The following is a 19,288-nucleotide window of genomic DNA, read 5'->3' on the forward strand; positions in this document are numbered from 1 at the left end:
TGCTGGAAGTATGGCGTCGGCTCCATAGACAAGGTAATATGACGAAGTACCGATCGATCTCCTTGGTGCAGTTCTGTAAGCCCATAGAGCCATGGGTAATTGCTCATGCCATGATCGAGGATTGTCATGAATCGTCCGTCTGATAATCCTGACCAAAGTCTTGTTGGTACTTTCTGCTTGACCATTTCCTTGTGGATAGTAAGGCGTGGAGAAGATTTGTTTGATCCCATATTTATTGAGCATCTTCTCAACATATTGATTAGCAAAAGGAGTTCCGTTATCTGTGATGATATGCTTAGGAACTCTGAATCTGCATATTATGTGCTCTTTGATGAAGGCGGCAATTGTAACTCCAGTGGTGCTTCGAAGGGGAATAGCTTCGACCCACTTGGTGAAGTACTCTGTCGCAGTGATGATGTATTCATGTTGCTTTGAAGATGCTGGATTTATCTTCCCAATGATATCTAGTCCCCAGCTGTATAAATGCCACGGACTATTCACAGAATTCAACGGGAGACAAGGAGTGTGGATGAGATTACCATGGGTTTGGAATTGGTGACACCTATGAACGTGTGCGGATGCATCATCTTCCATGGTTGGCCAATAATATTTCTCATGAATTTGAAGAAATAGTTTCCTCTTTACTTGATGTTCTCCATCATGTACTTCCTTCAGGATTGTAGGTATTTCATGTTCGGCTAAGCACCTCAGTAATTTCCACCAAAGCTTTTGCGATATAAGATCCCATCGAGATAGACGAATCTCTTAGCTTTCTGAATGAGTTTGACTGCTTGCTTCTTTTCCAGTGGTAGTTCGTTGTCCCGGAGGTATTTGATGTAAGGCTCCCTCCAGTCCCCAGTGTGGTGGATCGTCAAAACCTCCAAGTGATGAGGAGGTGTTTAGCAATCAGGACAAGATCCTTCTAAAGCTCTTGACTGAGTCTCCATGGATGGCCAGTAGTACCCCATTCTTTGAAGCTTTCTGTAAAGTGTTACCACTGATGTTTGCCCACAGACTTCCTCATGTATGCGCTTGAGATGTTCCTCCGCTTCGTCGCTCCCAAGACATCGTGATAGAGATCCATCAGGGTTTCGATAGTATAACCCTCAATGAAGCAAGAAGTAGTTCTTCAATTCCTTGAGGCTGACTTGGCCTTCTGAGATAGAGCTGCTCAATTCATGAATGATGGGTGCTCGCCAATCGTTCGCTGGAATGTCTTCGATTTGAGTGAGCCAAGTCGAAGATATTGTACACCTCTGTACAGTGATCGTTTTCTGTGCTCCTTCGAATTGCATCTTGGAGGAGAGAGTTGCTAGGCAATCAACATGCTTATTGTTAGTCCGTCCAGTATGGACGATCGTTGCGTCAGCATAATAGGTCAACAGTCGCTGAGCTTCGGTTCTGAATGGAGCAAGTGCAATTTATTTGAGAGAATACGTTCCATTCATATGGTTGACCAATAATTTTGAATCTACCCTTATCTCGAGGTGTGTTTCTCCTGCTTGCTTGGCCAAGGATAATCTTAATAGGAAGGCTTCATATTCCGCTGAGTTGTTGGTGCAGTGGAAATCCAACTTGAACGAATGTGAGAAAACTTCACCAGATGGAGACACCAGCACTATGCCCGCTCCTCCGGTGTCACTACTAGGGGTGGCAGATCCATCAAAATATAGAAGCCATGTTTCTTCCTTGATGACCAAGATGTCTGGGAATTCTCCAGGCACTTCTTCATGTAGTGTTGTTGTGTTTTCCCCTAGAAAAGCGGCGAGCAAGTATGCGACCGCTTGACCTTTGATGGCTTTAGGTGGCGTGCAAGCTATGTCAAATTCTGACATCTGGAGTAGACACTTCACTGGTCTTCCTATCAAGGCTGGCTTTGATAGCAAGAACTCTATGGGATCAGCTTTGGAGATGAGTACAACCCTGTTAAATAGTAAGTAATGTCTGAACTTCTGGATTGCATGTACCAATGCCAGGAATTCCCTTTAGGCCTTTGGGTATCGGAGTTGAGCATCTCTCATTGTGCGGCTGAAGTAGTAAATCGGTCGTTCGACGCCTTCGTCGTCTTCCTGAGCGAGGAGTGCGCCGATGGCGACGTCACTGGAGGCTGTGTAAAGAATCATAGGTCGTCCCTGCACTGGAGACCTCATGACGGCCGGTGACAATAATATCTGTTGTATTTTATGGAAAGCTTCTTGTTGAACAACTGTCCAGGTAAAGCTTGCTCCTTTCTTCAGCAGAGGTGTGAACGAAGCAATGAGTTGAGCTAATCCAGGAATGAAGCGTCGAATGTAATTTAACTTGCCCATAAAGCTCTGTAGTTCCTTCACGGTACGTGGAGGAGGCATGGTGGTAATAGCTTTTGCCTTGTCTGGGTCGACTTTGATCCCTTCAGCCGTGACCAGGAATCCTAAGAATTTTCCGGAAGAAACTCCGAGTGCGCACTTTAGAGGATTCATTTTTAATTTGTATTCTCTGCACCTTTCAAACACCTGCCTTAGAACTTCGAGATGAGATGCTCGAGTCTTCGATTTTACCACCACATCATCAACATAGTCTTCTACTTGCTTGTGCATCATGTTGTGGAATATGGCAGTCATGGCTCGTTGATAGGTGGCACCAGCATTCTTTAATCCAAAGGGCATCACAGTGTAGTGAAAATTTCCAATGGAAGTATGGAACGCAGTCTTGTTGGCGTCATGTTCATACATCTTGATCTGGTTGTACCTACTATAGTCGTCCATGAATGAGAACATACCGTGACCACTGGTTGCATCGACGAGCATGTCAATGTTGGGTAGAGGAAAATCATCATTTGGACAACTTCAAGTTCCTGAAGTCTACACAACATCTTATTTGACCATTTTTCTTCTTAACAGGTACCACATTTGCTAGCCACGTTGGATGAAGAATAGGCTTGATGAACCCTGTTGCCAACAGTTTCTGGATTTCGACCTTGATTTTCTCCTCGACTTCGTGTCTAAATTTTCTGGGCGGTTGTTTGACAGCTTTGGAACCAGGGACGATGTGTAGGTGATGGGTGACGAGTTTGTCATCTAGACCCGGCATTTTTTCGTACGTCCAGGCGAATACATCTTAATATTCTTTCAATAATTTTACCAGCTCGGTCCGTTCCTCTGGTGATAGCGCTGAACTTCTCAAGATTGTCCTTGGATCGTCTTCAGTCCCAATGTTGATTGTTTCGAGATCGTCAGTGGTAGAGTCAGTGTCGTCCTGTAGTTGTCGTGGGGCATCTTGGAATTCTTCTTCAAGTGATAGCTCACTCTGAAACGATCCTTCGTGGTGGGGAGACTTTTTCATCGTTCTCCCCGATTAATTGCTAATCTTTCCGTCGGCGATAAATGACTCTCCCTTCTACGTCTCGATCGGTTGTGAAGTTTGTCCCTGGATTTGAGACTTGATCATTATGGCGTTTAGTCGGTGTAGTAGGTGACTTGATCATTTTAGCAGCTGATGACGACGGATCGTTATCAACCTTCTCGATAGTCTTCCAGCTTGGAAGTGGAGTACTACGAATCCTGCTTGGAGGTTCCGGGACGCCTTTTTGAGATTCAAGGAACTCAGTATCATAGACGGGAGAATAAGAAGATGATGAAGCCGGAATGCGAACGATCTTGTAGTCGAGCAGGGCCTTCATGCATTGATAGTATGTTGAAGGAACCACCTTGTTATCATGGAGCCGTGGGCGTCCCAGTATTATGTGGTATTCAGGTTCTTGCTCGATCACATGAAACTTTGCTTTCGATCGTATCGTCCCCACCCTCAAATATATGTATGCATATCCATATGTATGGATTTGACTTCCTTCAAATCCTGTCATTAGGATGGGATAGCGAACGATTTTACCTTGTGGGAATCTGGCCATCCTGAGAGTCTTCATAGTGACAATGTTGGTGGAAGCACCGGTTTCAACAAGAGCTCTTCTAAATTCGGTGCATTTGATGAAACCAGTGACATACAATGCTCGGTTGTGTCCTTCATCCGTCATGCGATCTTCTTCTCCAAAAGAGATGTTGTCGATCGAATGTCCAGGCACTAGGGAGACTTCTTCAACTGATGGTGTTGGTGGCGTTATTTGTATGCTGGATGATATCTGGTTAAGTGCTGAAAATGTGTCTGTGCGCTGATCCCTGGAGAAGTGCATGAGTTCGCATAGATTTTCAATCAAATGTGTGACCTCTTGTTCCACCGGCTTCTCGTATGTGGTGAAGCTGTTGATTTGAGGGTCAGATGACGTCTCGGTCCCCGGTGTTGAGGCTTCTGGAGCGGAGATACTGCCTAACTCGGATGTGGTTTATCGTCTCCTTCATCAGGTCCATGTTCCTGGTATGGACCTCTAGGATTTGAGCCAACTCTGCCAAAGTCGGGATCTCTCTGCCCTCCATACTGCCAGGTGTAACATGAGGAATGTTGCCATTTGAAATATTCTGATCGGAATTAGTTGAATTAGTCCTAAGACCAACCATCTTGTGAGATTGCAACCGAGAGAATTATCTCCCACCGTGGTCGCCAATATGTAGATGGGGGAAAACGATTTGCTGGTTTTCAAGGAATTGAAGAGATGACCGTACGGAGGAGACTCCTCGAACCGAGCAAAATGTTAAACCTCACACAGATGCACCGCTGCAAAGGGGGTGATTTAGATTCGAGAGATCAATCTGTAGTACTCTGGCCTAAATCAAGACAATGACCGTTCCAGAGTAAATTCGGTCACAAGAGAGGATGGGTTGATATGTAGGAGGGAAGCTGAGAAATGTGTGGAATCAATGGTAATCAAAGATTGTGGGTGTGTGAATTCTGAATACGATAAGCTCTGAGTGATTGAAATTTCTCAATTGAGAGTAGTTGCTCAATTGATGAGTTGATGATCTCGTGTTGTCGATGAGACGTGAGATTGATGATACTGATGATGTTTCAATCATGATTCAGAGACTTATTTATATTGCTGGAATTGTAGACACCATGATTCCATGAAGTGTGACAGTTGACGGAATCAAGGAGTGGGGAAGTGGAGATCGTGTTTGAAACCAGTTTCTCAACGTGTGGAGACTTGGTCGATTTTCCACCCACTACCTCGTGAATTCCTTCAACTGATTGCACGACTTGCTCACATTCCATCGTGTGTTTGAACACACGTGTCGTAGACCGCCAGACCAAAACCTTAAGTGATATCCCCCCAAGTGACACGATTGACGTCTCGTGGTTTGTTAGTCAATTGATGACTTCGTGGTTTGATGGGACGATGAGTCCATATAGCCGTTGAGTTGAACATGATGTTCTGAAACTCGTGAATTGAACATGTCATGAGACAGAGGTATAGTTCTTACGATGAAGTGAGCAAGTGTTGCTCATTCGATGGATCGTTGAATATTGATTGTTGAACCAATATTCCTTGGTTTGAACAAATATTTATCATCTGAGCAAGTGTTGCTCATGTGATGAATTGTTGAATATTTGGTCGTCTGAGCATGTGTTGCTCGTCTGATGGATTATTGGCAGCGTACCAAAAATATTAATTAGGATACTGGTCATTGAACCGAGCATAATTAATAAAATTAATGACCATGAGGTCGTCATAAAATTATTAAGGTTAGAATCTGGAATGATGATACTTGGATTCAGAAACCCTAATTTGATCAATTGATGATCAATTCATGGTTCGTCAGAAATTCAACCATGGGACGAAGGAGGGAGCGATTACATGGGACCGTGGATCAACCATGTAGTGTACATATGCTCACGTGAGCAAATACGAAGAGCTCCTGAAGAGTTGACGATTTGTTGGTGAAAGAATGATTAAATGTTGGTTTAATCTTTTATTCGAAAATTCTCGTCTGAGCCTTAGGTGAGAAAACCTAATTAATTATGACGAGGCGAGGGACCGACCATGGAGTCATGAAATCGGCCCTGGGTTGTCCCGTGACCGCCTGACGATCACTTCATGAAAATCCAAAGTATTTGGGAGAGTTTTGGACCTAATACGAGCAATTGTGCAAATTAGGTCAAAACTGTGAAAATTGATGGGACCAGCTTCCGTGAGCCAAATAGCCAATCTTGGTCGGTCAAGATAGCATGCTCGTGTCCCCAAGGCGTCCGCGTCTCAGTCCTGAGAATTTTGATATTTTCTGGCGTGCAATTGAGCATCCATTCGAGAAAATATGCCAAAATTAGGGTTTCGACGAAACTGAGGAAAACATCATGAGATGATGAAAAATAATTATTTATTAAGAAATGAGGAGGCGTGGGACCGCCGTGGTCAAGGCATGGTCGGCCGGTCGTGACCACGGTCTCGTGGTGCCTTTTCCTTAATTTTATAATATTTTGATGATTTTATGAAAAATTCATGAATTTTGAGAAATTTGATGAATTTTGGGAGTTTCCATGAATTGAAGGAGTTTTCATGAGTTCAAGGAAGCAAAAATATTAAAATAATAAAACAAGGGCGTGTGGGACCGTGGAAGGCATGGTCGGCCGGCTAGGGCCCAGTCCCACGAGTTTTCCTAATTTTATAATGATTTTATGAAAAATTCATGAATTTTGAGAAATATGATGAATTTTGGGAGTTTCCATGAATTCAAGGAGTTTTCATGAGTTCAAGGAAGCAAAAAATATTAAAACAATAAAACAAGGGCGTGTGGGACCGTGGAAGACATGGTCGGCCGGCTAGGACCCGGTCCCACGAGTTTTCCTAATTTTTTTAATATTTTTAGGTATTTTGATGATTTGAGGGAATTTTTCCTAATTTGAGAGAAAATACCATGAAATCAAGGAATTTGACGAATTCAAGGAAAACTAATAATAAAATAATAAAACAAATGGGAGTGTGGGACCGGCTAGGGCATGGCCCGGTCCCACAAGTTTTCATAATTTATTTTATTTTATTATTATTTGATGATTTGTGCAAAAATACCATGAAATCAAGGAGTTTTTTCATGAAATTAGAGAAATAATAATAATAATAATAATAATAAAATAATAAGAAATCGTGGGTGTGGGGCCGGTTGGGACCAAGGCATGGCCGGTTGGCCAATGGTCACGCCCCACACTTCTTTCCTTAATTTTATATTATTTTTTATGGATTTATGGAAGTACCATGAAACCGAGGAGTTTCCTCAAGACGAAGGAGATTTGATAAAATGAGAGAATTTTCATCAAATCATGGAAAATAATAAAATGCATTAAAAATATAAAACTAGCGTGGGATTAACCACGACACGATCGGTCGGTCGTGTGTCCGTGCTCCCAGCACCCTGGTCAATATTTATAATTATTTATTATTTTCTTCTCTATTTTGCATAGGTTCATCGTTTCGTTGTATTTTTGAAATACTCGTTCGTGTGGTGACTGTTAGTGTATCATCGTTGAATACACCTTCACCATTTGAATCGGGGCTTACTTAGAGGTAGCTCAGACGCCCGGTTGTTGATTAATTATTACTAATTGTGGAATTCAGTGGAGAATAATTCACAAAACTGAGTAATAAGATGTTTATTAATAATTCATAGGATCAGCTGAGGATTCGACTACGAATTCGGAATAATAAAGTGAGCATTACCATTCCATGGGATCGTAGATTCGACCATAGAATCAGAGTAATTAAGGTTTATCTATTACCATTTATGAGACCAGTTGTGGATTTGATCATGAAATCGGAGTAATGAGATAATATAGTTATTGCTATTCTATGAGATCAAGATGTGGATTCGATCATAGAATCAGAACAATTGTTATTGTCATTCCATGGGACCAGTCGAGGATTCGACCATGGAATAGGAGCGATTGTAGTTAGGAATAATTAACTTTGTGGCTCTATACTAGCAGAGCAGGATGTCTAGGAGCATTAATTATCCTGATACGAGCTTGCCGGTAAGTCATATCCTTTATATAGTCAGGGTAAACTTGTTGTTTGTTCCTGAAGATGTTATCGCTTTATACTAGCAGAGCAAGCTGTCTAGGAGCCGTCCATATCGTGATGCTATATAGAAATAATCACTGAAAGTATTCAGTACTCATGTGATATGCCGTTGTCCAGTCGTGAGACTACATATCTACATGTACTCTGAGAGAAAGTACTCTCCGTTGAGAATTCGATGAGAGACCCGTGTCTCGATACTCACGTCTGATTGCTGAATCAGAGCTTCGTATAATTATGAGTTTACGAATTTAGCCTTTGTCGAAAATTCACCATCTACACTAATAGTAGCGACGGATTACTTTAATAAATGGGCAGAGGTGAAAGCAGTGCAACATATTAGAGACAAAGACGTGTTCACATTCATATTTGAGAATATAATTTGCAGGTTCGGTATTCTCGCACAATTAGTTTCGGATAATGGAAAAAAATTTGAAGGAGAGAATATAGAAATGCTACTTAACGCGTTCAAAATAAAATTTGGAAAATCCACCTCTTTGTATCCACAAAGCAATGGACAAGCTGAAGCTACTAACAAAAAAATCGCAAATATATTGAAGAAGAAACTGGGAGGATACAACAAAGGATGGTGCGAACAAGTACATAATGTAGTATGGGCATACAGAACAACGAGGAGAGAAGCTACTGGAATGTCGCCTTTTTTCCTGACGTATGGAGTTGAAGCAGTATTACCAACTGAGGTTATTATTCATACAACTAAGAAAGAAGCGTGGGAAAAGAATCTAAGCGCAGATTTGATCTTAACAAAACTTGATGATCTTGAAGAAAGTAGGGAAATTTCTTTGCAACATATGGAAAATTATCATCAGAGAATAGCTCGAGAATACAACAAGCGCGTCATATAAAGAGACTTTCATACAAGAGAACTAGTGTTGCGAGAAATACCGCCTTATCAAAGAGGGGGAGATGGGAAGTTATAAAAAATATGGGATGGACCCTACATCATAAAGAGAATAGTGGGGAATGGAGCATATGAGTTGATGGATCCTGAAGGGAAGAATACAAGTCGTAAACTTGAACATCCATGGAATAGGTTATATTTGAAGAAATATTACCCATAAGCTATGCGATAATGATCGCACATAAGTTCAAATAAAACTGAAGATGAGATGTGCAAATTTATATGCAGTCAACAAGGATGTATTATTCAAACATATGAGTAAATTTGAATATTTCGCTCTTTTATACATAATTTTCAAGAAAGGCAAAAATAAGACCTTATAATAAAACCTTAATAGAAGGCATAAGAAGCAAAGACTCCAACTAAGGAGCCTAGCTATCTGATTGTGGCGTGCACCCTAGTTCGCATAAAGAAAGAGGCAACAATAAGACCTAACGCGCGTCATAATTTAGATGCTAGTTAGCATGGCTCAAGTGAAAGCTACACCGACCCTTGAGATTGAGTCATGGAGATTTGGGGTAAATTAAAAGCCCATCCAGGAGAGGCGCCTTAATCGAAAGATTAAGGTGAAAAGGTCTCTCCTAAGGAGTGCAGAAACTCGATCAAGGCGCCGAGGTACACGGTTGAGTCAAGGGTGCCTGGGGCGTCTGGAGCGTACCTAGCCGCTCTTGACAAGTCTTGACTATGATGCACTTGGTCCGAAGAAAACCCACTTAGGGTGCGGTCTTGTAACCATAAGCCATATCGGTGGAGGGATAAGAGGCCGCGAAAACAACTAATTGTTGCATTACTGGATGGGAGGAGCCCACCCTAACACGGTAGGGGTACGCCTCCTTAAAGGGGCAAGCAGGGGGAATATAAGGATGGCACCCTCCATTAGGGAGCTGAATTGTGTCAAAAGACGCAAATATTATGAGACTTTTTACTCACGGGAGCATTAAGACTTATCATATTTGCGCAACAATAAAACCTGAAGAGGCAATAATACAAGAAGATGATAAGGCGAGATCAATGGGTCATTGCGCGAAAGCGTAAAGACGTCCTACGATCTCGTCACACCACAAAAATATAATATACTAGGCAAAATAAGACCTTTACTTAGGAAGGCACGATAAGACCTCATGAGAAAACACAAACTCGCGCTAACATTATTTTGCAGGTTACATAAGAGATATCCAAAATTACTTCACGTTTCTTTCTAGGAAAATAATAAGAGGAAAGTATGGAGATTGAAAGAAAGGAATACTATCTTCCTTATCAAGAAATGAGTGTTCAAAGTAAGCGAATGTTTGAAGTACCCCAAAATACATTTGCGAAGAAACAAGAAACTAAGAAAAGAAAAAGGCTAAGCATTATTAGAAGGCGAATCTTGAACAACTGCAGAAGCTTCGATGTTGGCTTCACTCTCAGGATCTTTGGATAAATCTTCACCAGATTTGTCCTCCCCAAGTTGATTCTCTTGATGTGTAATGTTAAGATCTTCTTCCTCATCGCTTACATGATCATAGTTGCTATCAGTCTCAGGGAGTCTTTCATCGTCGCTTATCTCAAGAGGAGGAACAATCACCGAAGGAAGTGATTTTCTCAGGAGGATCTTATTGACAAGAGTTTGAGTTTTAACGTGAGCTTGGCGAGCAATACCTTTTTCAACGTTCCTTCTATCAACCTCCATAAAGTCTTGAAGAAAAGAAAATCTCCTTTCTGCTCGGTCGCGAGAAGAACTGAGTGCAACTGAAAGATATTTGGATTTTTTTTTGTTTTGCACGCTCTTTGCGAACCTTGGCCAGATCAGATCTTAGTTGCAAATGGTAGACGGGTGCGATTTTTCATAATCTGCATGAAGAAATTTAGAGTTATAATAGTGGAGAAGTTCTCGCAACGACTGAATTTAAGTAATAGCTAAAAAAGATAAGTAAATTAAGGCAGTCAACTCCATGTGACTACCTTCCCTTTGAGAAATGAGATATTGAGCTAAACCAAGACCACTACTCTTCACATTCTCCATAGCCTTATCAAAATCATCACCAACCAGACCTTTAAGACGAGATCGAATTCTTTTCTAATCTAAAGAAAGGGAAGACTTCTCTTTCATAAGAGCATCATGAGATTCTTTCAATTGAGTATGTTCTTCTCGAAGTTGATTCATCTTCACCGTCAAATTTATCTTACTCTGAATAATCTTTTCGTTCTGAGTGGTTAATTTCTCTGAAGATTCGTCATATTGTTTCTGTAATAAGCGATGAGATTCTTCTTTGTCATCACAAACTTTTTTGAAGAATGAGATATTGGCGCGAAAACATCGCTTCCTTCTTCAGAAAAGAACGTTTCTCTTTGGATAGACCCTGATTTTCATCTGATAAGGTTTGATGTCCCAAGTCAGCAAAACCAAACAAATAAGATAGATGGGAAAGTTGGGAATCCAATGTTTCGCATTGTTGAGACAAATAAACATTTTCATTTGTTAGATTTTCAATCTGGTCAAGCGAATACGAGTGTTCATTGTTTAGTTGAATTATCTGGTTCTGTAACTTCTCATTGTTAGAGCGAGTATCTTTAGCAGCAAATTGAAACTCATACAACTCCATAACGCGTTTCTGATTTAAATCTTAACGTGCATGCGAAGAAATTCAAAAAACATGGATAGGAAAAGCAGATTACAGCAATAAAAAGGTATAAAGGTAAAAAGAAGGGCACCTCTTAGGTCTTGATTCCTCTTACGAAGATCATCAGATTCAAGAGTTGTGGTCCGGAGCTCTCCTTTCAATTTGTTAATTTCATTTCTTATGATGGTGTTTTGATGAGAGGGTTCCATTGTGGAACTACGAGATTCAAAATAGCCTTCAACTAAAATCATGCAACGACGAGCTTCCTAAGAGGGGAATAAAAAATAAGAGTAAGTATGAAGTAATACAATAAGAATAAGAAGATATGCAAAAAAGTGTTTACCAGGACATCCAGAAGGATATGCACGCTTGGATCGGTTTGAGAGAAGATTTCGCTCCTGTTTGGTTTATTTGGTGGAGAATCGCATATCAACTTCTTCAAAGCGCTGCAGATGCGAAGCTTAAAAGGGTCATCAGTGGATGAGAGAGCAGAATCTATAAGCTCAGATAAAACTTGAGAAGTGGAACTCATCTCTTCCAAAATCCCCTTAATAGAAAAGGACTCTAAAGAAAGAGGAGTAAATCTAGAAGAAGGGGATGTAGAGTCCGTTAATGTAGAGGGGGCATTGCCCATTACTGAAGGAGAAGTAATCTTCGCAGAGGAAGGAGCAATAAAATTCTCCATCAATGCGGGAATATCCGCAGAGGTAGGAACAATAACATTTTCCATAGGTGCGGGGATATTCACGAACAAAGGAACATTGACAAAGGTAGAAACAGTGTGCACCACTGTTGGTGTGGTTACTATCGAAGTAGGAGCATTCTCCTTAGGAGCGATAGCCTCATTTGGAGAAGTAGTTGTATCCAAAAAAAAGAAGCAATCAAGCCTTTTGCAGGAGCGTCGGTATTGGCACGAGAAGTAACATCAACCTCCTGACAATCGAAATCAGGAATTATGAGGCTCTTGTTGAGTGGAGGTGCTTTGCGAACTCTTCTGACCTTTGATTTTTTACCATCATCTATCTCACACTCGGATTCCTGCGAATAACAACACAGATAAGAAACAGAGGCAACAATATTGTTCCATGTAAGAGAAAGTATTTCTTACTCCTTTGTTATGCGATGGTTTCCTCTTGAGAGATCCTTTGTCTTTCAAACTTGAAGAAGAGTTAGGGTTTGGAATTGTAAATTTGGTATTACCAGAAGAAGAACTTTTTTGAAACAGAACCAGTATGGAGATTTATACAATAACAGATCAGTAACATATCAGTAACAAAAAGAAAAATGAGATCAGTTCCAGCAGAATACACAAACCTTTGATGAGGATCCATAGGAACAACAACAAAATTTAAAGATAAAACCTTGAAAGAGAATGATGGAGGAATTTGGAGAAGATAAAGATTTACAGAGAATTCACAGAGACAAGAAGGGAAGATGAAATAAAGAAGAAAAGATCATCTCTCCTCAAATTTGGTTAATAAATAGATGAAAAAAGTGACCGGTTAAATTCGAACGTGCCGGTAAAAAGGGAGAAAATCAATATGTGTAGACGGTTACACTCAAATCACGGAAACTTGTCGGATGATAAGAATATGAAGAGGTGAATAAGTGTGGCATTGTAAATTGGAGTTTCTCATATCGCTCCCTTTCCAAAGAAACGATATGAGAAGAGGCAAAATGTAGATACAAAATACGGCACACCCACTAAGCATGCGAATTAATGATTCAATAAACGGGCGAAGATTATCGCGTTCAGTATATCTAGTATGACGTATCAGATGACGTCAGAAGGATCACGCGTAAAGTGTGATGATCGTGTGAAGTTATAGAGTACGTGCGAGAAAAGTCAAAGTAAACGTGCGTTAATGACGCACGACAGATCCGAAAATAAGGGCTTTATTAGCTGTCACCCACTATGTAAAATCCCTATAAAAGGGACCGAGCGACCATCTAAAGGGAGAGATATTTTTGAGAGCTTAGACTTGGAATTTAAGAGAGAGAAAGATTATTTGTTCTCCAAGTTAGAGTTCATTTCAACTCTTGTAACCATATTGAAGATTCTATGAATAAATGTATGAATTTTAAGATGATTATTTGAATTGTTATTAAGATTTCATTAAGGGTGTGGTTGTAGGATTTCCTGCAACTACAAGTAGCTAGTAATTGTGTATTACTGGGGGTGAAAAAATATATGAAAGCAGAGATAATGGTAACAAGCCATCATTAAGAGTGATCTTGAAGTACAAGGAGTGTGTCTCTTTATATCTTTTTGACTTGATGCAGGATAGAAAAACTTTTGATCATACTCAGCCAAAAGAAAGAACCGTTAGACACCCTTTAAGTAAAAAGGAGGAGGGAAATGTGATGCATGATCCCTCACTTAAAGAACGGTGAAATCCTACGGTAACTTTCTTATTTATGATGTTATAACGATAAGTCCACTGGTTAATAGTTTTCAAAATAAAATCCTATGATATCTTTCTTTTTATTGAACTCTTACCATCATAAATATATTGATAACCTATCCTCTATAATTTTGATCCAAAATCATAGTCCCAATTTATAAAATCTTACAATTATGTTAATCTCCATATTCAAAATATCTTATTAATCTCCACTTGCAAATAATCAAGAACTAAAACGAAACTAGAAGAGAAAAATATGGTAACGCTCGTTAACTTTGAACAAAAGGGAAACCACCTCAAAAATGAGAGGCGCAGTCATATGAACTTAAAATAGTGGTAACGCCCGTTAACTTTAATCAAAAGGAAACTGAAAGAGGAAAAATAAATAAGTCGTCTGATTAGTTTAAGACGGGATCGTTAATCCAACAGTTTCACTGATCAACTGGGTGATTAAGAAGAAAAAAGTATAGCGCTTACGTAGACGGCTAATATCAGTTGCTGTATCGTGTTTAGTTTATTTCACTACATATTTCAGATATGTCCAAAGTCGTATGCAAACCACAGCTATATAAATTTTCACATGCTCTTGCATTCTTCATGATTCTCTCTTTCTTTTCTCCCACATTTCTTTCACATTCTTCACAGTAATCATGGTTGGAAGTGTTGGGGTGCCTGGAGCTGAATTTGAAGTATCTGTACCGTCTGACGAATTTAATTGGAGAAGTGCATCTTTACCAGAGGATTTTGCTGCAGTTGTTTTGGCTGAAAATGTAGCAGGGAAAGAAATCGTTGATACAATATTTCCCCATGCCGTTACTGAGCCTGAGGGGGGCGGAGAAAACACTTCAGAAAGAGAAGCGTATATGGCTAATGTACTAGCTATATACGAAAGCTCCATCACTGAAAGGACCAAACATCACTTAGGTATGTACTTAACGAAACATTGGTTCCTCAAGTTTGCATGCACACTCATATAATTTTCTTATGAGGCACTGAACTCATAGTCATACAGGTTTTCCATTTAATCTGGACTTCGATTATGGCGTTCTTTGGAGCCTGCAAAATTTCTACATCAACAATTGCGGTGATCCCTTTATTGAAAGCAGCTATGCTGTCCATTCCCGGCAGTTTGAAGTGAGTGTATTAGAGTGGTTTGCCCGACTCTGGGGAATAGAAAATCATGAATATTGGGGATACATTACAAATGGTGGTACAGAAGGCAATTTTCAGGGTATTCTTTTAGGGTGGGTACTCTTGTTCCATCTTGCTTATTTCTTGAAAGGTGAGGTTCATTTTAAGCGCTGTCAAACTAAAACTTTTTGTGTTTGGGTTTGTCAGGAGGGAAGCTTTTCCTGATGGAATTTTATATGCATCAGAAGATTCACATTATTCTGTTTTTAAAGCGGCGCGAATGTACAGAATGAAGTGTGTAAAAGTTAACACTCTGATCTCTGGGGAAATAGATTATGCAGATTTCAAAGCCAAACTACTCCGTAATAAGAACAACCCAGCTATAGTTAACGTCAATATAGGTGCGCCATTGGTATATACTGTCCCCATGATAATTGTTGCAAGTTCCATCCATTTGAATCAGTAGATCAGCTCTCATGTCTACATATCTTTTGCAGGAACCACTGTTAAAGGAGGTGTTGACAATCTCGATCTCGTAATAGAAACCCTTAAAACAATTGGTTTCTCCGAAGACAGGTAGACATTCATTGTGATGGGGCTCTATTTGGCTTGATGATGCCCTTTGTTAAACATGTGAGCTCTCTCTCTCTCTCTCTCTCTCAATGCAAGTACAAAAGTTTTCTATATTCAAAGAGACTACGAGAGAAACTCTATGCGTTAAGTTGTCCATCTGCTTTCATGTCAATCTTTTTTTTTTTTTTTTCTTATATATGTTTTTCTGGACACTAAACAGGCTCCAAAAATCTCATTTAAGAAGCCAATTGGGAGTATTAGTGTTTTCGGCCACAAGTTCGTTGGATGTCCAATGCCTTGTGGTGTTCAGATAACAAGACTAAGTCACATCTATGCTCTCTCAAGGGACGTTGAGTACATAGGTTCCCGAGATGCCACAATCACGGGTGGCCCCAGTGGTCATGCACCAATTTACCTCTGGTATGCACTGAACCATAAAGGCTACCGGGGAATTCAAAAAGAAGTTCAAATTTGCCTCACGAATGCCCAGTATTTGAGAGACCGTCTACGTGCTGAAGGGATAGGTGCCATGCTAAATGAATTTAGTAATATTGTTGTCTTTGAAAGGCCACAAAATGAAGAGCTTATTCAAAAGTGGCAACTCGCTTGTCAGGGAAACATTGCTCATATTGTTGTTATGCCGAATGTCACTATCGAGAAATTGGATGATTTCTTAAACGATCTGATTGAGAAACGTTCAACGTGGTCAGGGAAGGGAAAGGTGCAAGCATTTTGTATTTCTGTCGATATTGGGAAAGAAAATTGTGCTTGTCAGCGACACAGTGAAGGTGTCTGATACTTAGAGCTCTTCAATGTCTTTGTGTATTCTGCTGCTCGTTGGTGTCACTGTTGCTGTTGTTATTGTTGTCGTTGTTGCAAGAAAAAATAGTCAACTAAGCACTATGTACCGTACAGTATCAATTAAAATGTTAAAATATCCTTTAATAGCTAGCTCAACTCTCTAATTTACAGCTATGCCATGATTTATGGTTACTCATTTACACACACAACTCTAATATTTATAACTAATTAAACTTCTGACAGAAAAATGAAATTGACATGCAATTAAGTAGCACAAGACCATTCAAAATTGTGCAAGGAAAATGTTTTTCTGTACTAGCATTAGGCTTGGTCAATTTAAGCATTGAACTCGGTAACCTGCAATTATTAAGATACTATGCCAATGTGATGTGCTGTTTTGTGCTAGCAAAGCATAGTTAAGACCTTGCTAGCACATCTTTTACACCATTCAGTTGTGTAACCTGTTTCTCAAATTTTCTTAAAAGAAAAAACACTAACGGTAGCAACCAGTAGAAACAATGGTAATGATATAAATACACATTGTGTCTTTCATCTCCGCCATTTTGATACAACATTGATCGCTCTTATTTTGCGCCACGAGAACACTTAATTACATATACTACTCGTACAGTTTTGAACTGTTCTTTTTTTGTTGCAACGGAAAGTGGTACCTCTATTTGCGCCCAGCTACCTGCGTGTCCTTGGTTGTAACTGCGTTCATAAATTCTTCGTCACATTCAAGTGCGGACATGTCTTTTGGAGAAAGACAAATCTCAAGATCCACACTCCCTTTGCTGTCACGACCTGGATATGCCCACACATTGCCACTAAACTTAAAAGTCCAACCAGAACGAACAGCCATGGGCTTACCCCAACCAAAATCACATTCATAGGCATCGAATCTTGGTGAGCCTCCCACGAGCATAGTGCACTGATCGTACTGCGGTCCAAGTAGAGAAATCTTGGGTGTTTTCTTCCAATCATTAAACCACCTCCGAATGCTTTCGTCACTGTGTCCAGATACAGCATCATGCAGAGCCAAAGCAGATGCACCAAGGTTATTGCTAAGTAGCTCCCTTACCTTCGTTTTAACAACCAGCGTGTTCATGTAACATCCGAAGTAGTCCCTAGACAGCGAAGGATCCAATCTCCATCTATCATCGATGCATATCGTACAAGATGTTTCTTCATCTTCGAGTAAACAACGTGCTCGAGCTAGTGATCTCCAAACAAGGGCAGACAATGATTGGAAGGCTGATATCTTATTTGTTTGACACTCATTGTTTGCTTGGGTTTTTAGTTTTGACATAGATTGGGCTGAGAAATGGAAGATCCTCTCTGCAAGAGGTGGCGGTGGATATCTCCCGATAAACTCATTTGGATGAGAGAAAGGGAGGTTGACTGAAGGTTTCAATAACCTAAAACAAGACAAGATAACCTAAGCAACAAGATAAGAAGGATAATTCCCTTTTGTGTTTTCATTGATAACAAAGACTCCTATATAAAGGAGTAGGGTTACAAGATATTCTAAAAGAGGTTACAAGATGTTCTAAAAGAGGTTACAAGATGTTCTAAAAGAGGTTACAAGATGTTCTAAAAGAGGTGAATATCTTCTCAATACAAGTAAGTAGATATATACAAAGTATACAAGAATATACCCAATACCCCCCCTCAAGTTGGAGCATGAAGAGTTGAAATGCCCAGCTTGAGAAGAAGAGTTTGAAATTGCTGACGTCCCAAGGCTTTAGTCAGAATATCAGCTAGTTGAGAGGTAGTATGAATATAGGATGGACGAATAGTACCTCGAAGTATTTCGTCACGTACAAAGTGACAGTCAATCTCAATATGCTTTGTTCGTTCATGAAAGACGGGATTATTAGCGATATGTATCGCTGCTTGACTATCACAGTGAAGCGAGACTGGTTTTGTATGTCCTACACCAAAATTCCTTAATAACCCTTTTAACCAAATGATTTCACAAGTTGTGGAAGCTAATGCACGATATTCTGCTTCGGCTGACGAACGAGAAACTGTTGTTTGTTTCTTTGTTTTCCAAGATATAGGAGAACCCCCGAGAAAGATAAAATGTGCCGTGAGAGAACGTCGACTAAGTGGACAACTAGCCCAATCTGCATCACAATAAGCATCAAGAACCAACTTGGAATCAGCACGAAGTAAAATGCCTTGCCCCGGGCTAGATTTCAAATAACGCACAACTCTAAGTGCAGCATCCCAATGTGATTGAGTTGGATGTTGTAAAAACTGGGAAAGAATATGAACAGAATAACATAGATCCGGCCGTGTAAGATTAAGATAGATCAGTTTCCCTACTAGCCTTCTGTAACGAGCAGGATCAGTCATAGGTGAGTCTGAGGCAAGAGCCAGCCTATGATTTTCTTCCATAGGAATATTAGCTGGTTTTGAACCAAGAAGACCTGTTTCTGTCAATATATCTAGAGCATATTTGCGCTGACAAAGAAAAATTCCTTTGGAACTTCTAGCTACCTCAATGCCTAGAAAGTATTTTAATTTTCCCAAATTCTTCATGTGAAAGCATTTGCCTAGATATTCCTGAAATTTTCGAATAGCATCTGTGTTGTTACCAGCAATAACAAGATCATCCACATATACAAGAATATACATGATAATATTCCCATGACGATACAAAAATAACGAATGATCATAAGCACTAGTAGAAAACCCATAAGTACGCAAAGCAGCTGCTAGCTTAGCATACCAACACCGTGGAGCCTGGCGTAGACCATACAATGACTTACGAAGTCTACAAACTTTGCCAGAAAATCCCATACTAAAACCAGGAGGAAGTCGCATATAGACTTCTTCATTTAAATCCCCATGAAGAAACGCATTATGCACATCCATCTGAACTAATTCCCAGTTATTTATTGCAGCAACTGCG

The 19,288-nt window shown here is 40.1% G+C and overlaps 1 pseudogene; it reads left to right on the top strand.

Annotated features, from left to right (window-relative positions):
• Positions 1 to 14,513: 14,513 nt before the first annotated feature.
• LOC113294429 lies at positions 14,514 to 16,363 on the top strand (annotated as a pseudogene).
• The last annotated feature ends 2,925 nt before the right edge of the window (positions 16,364 to 19,288 follow it).

This window comes from Papaver somniferum, chromosome 7, assembly GCF_003573695.1.
Source record: "Papaver somniferum cultivar HN1 chromosome 7, ASM357369v1, whole genome shotgun sequence".
NCBI lineage: Eukaryota > Viridiplantae > Streptophyta > Magnoliopsida > Ranunculales > Papaveraceae > Papaver > Papaver somniferum.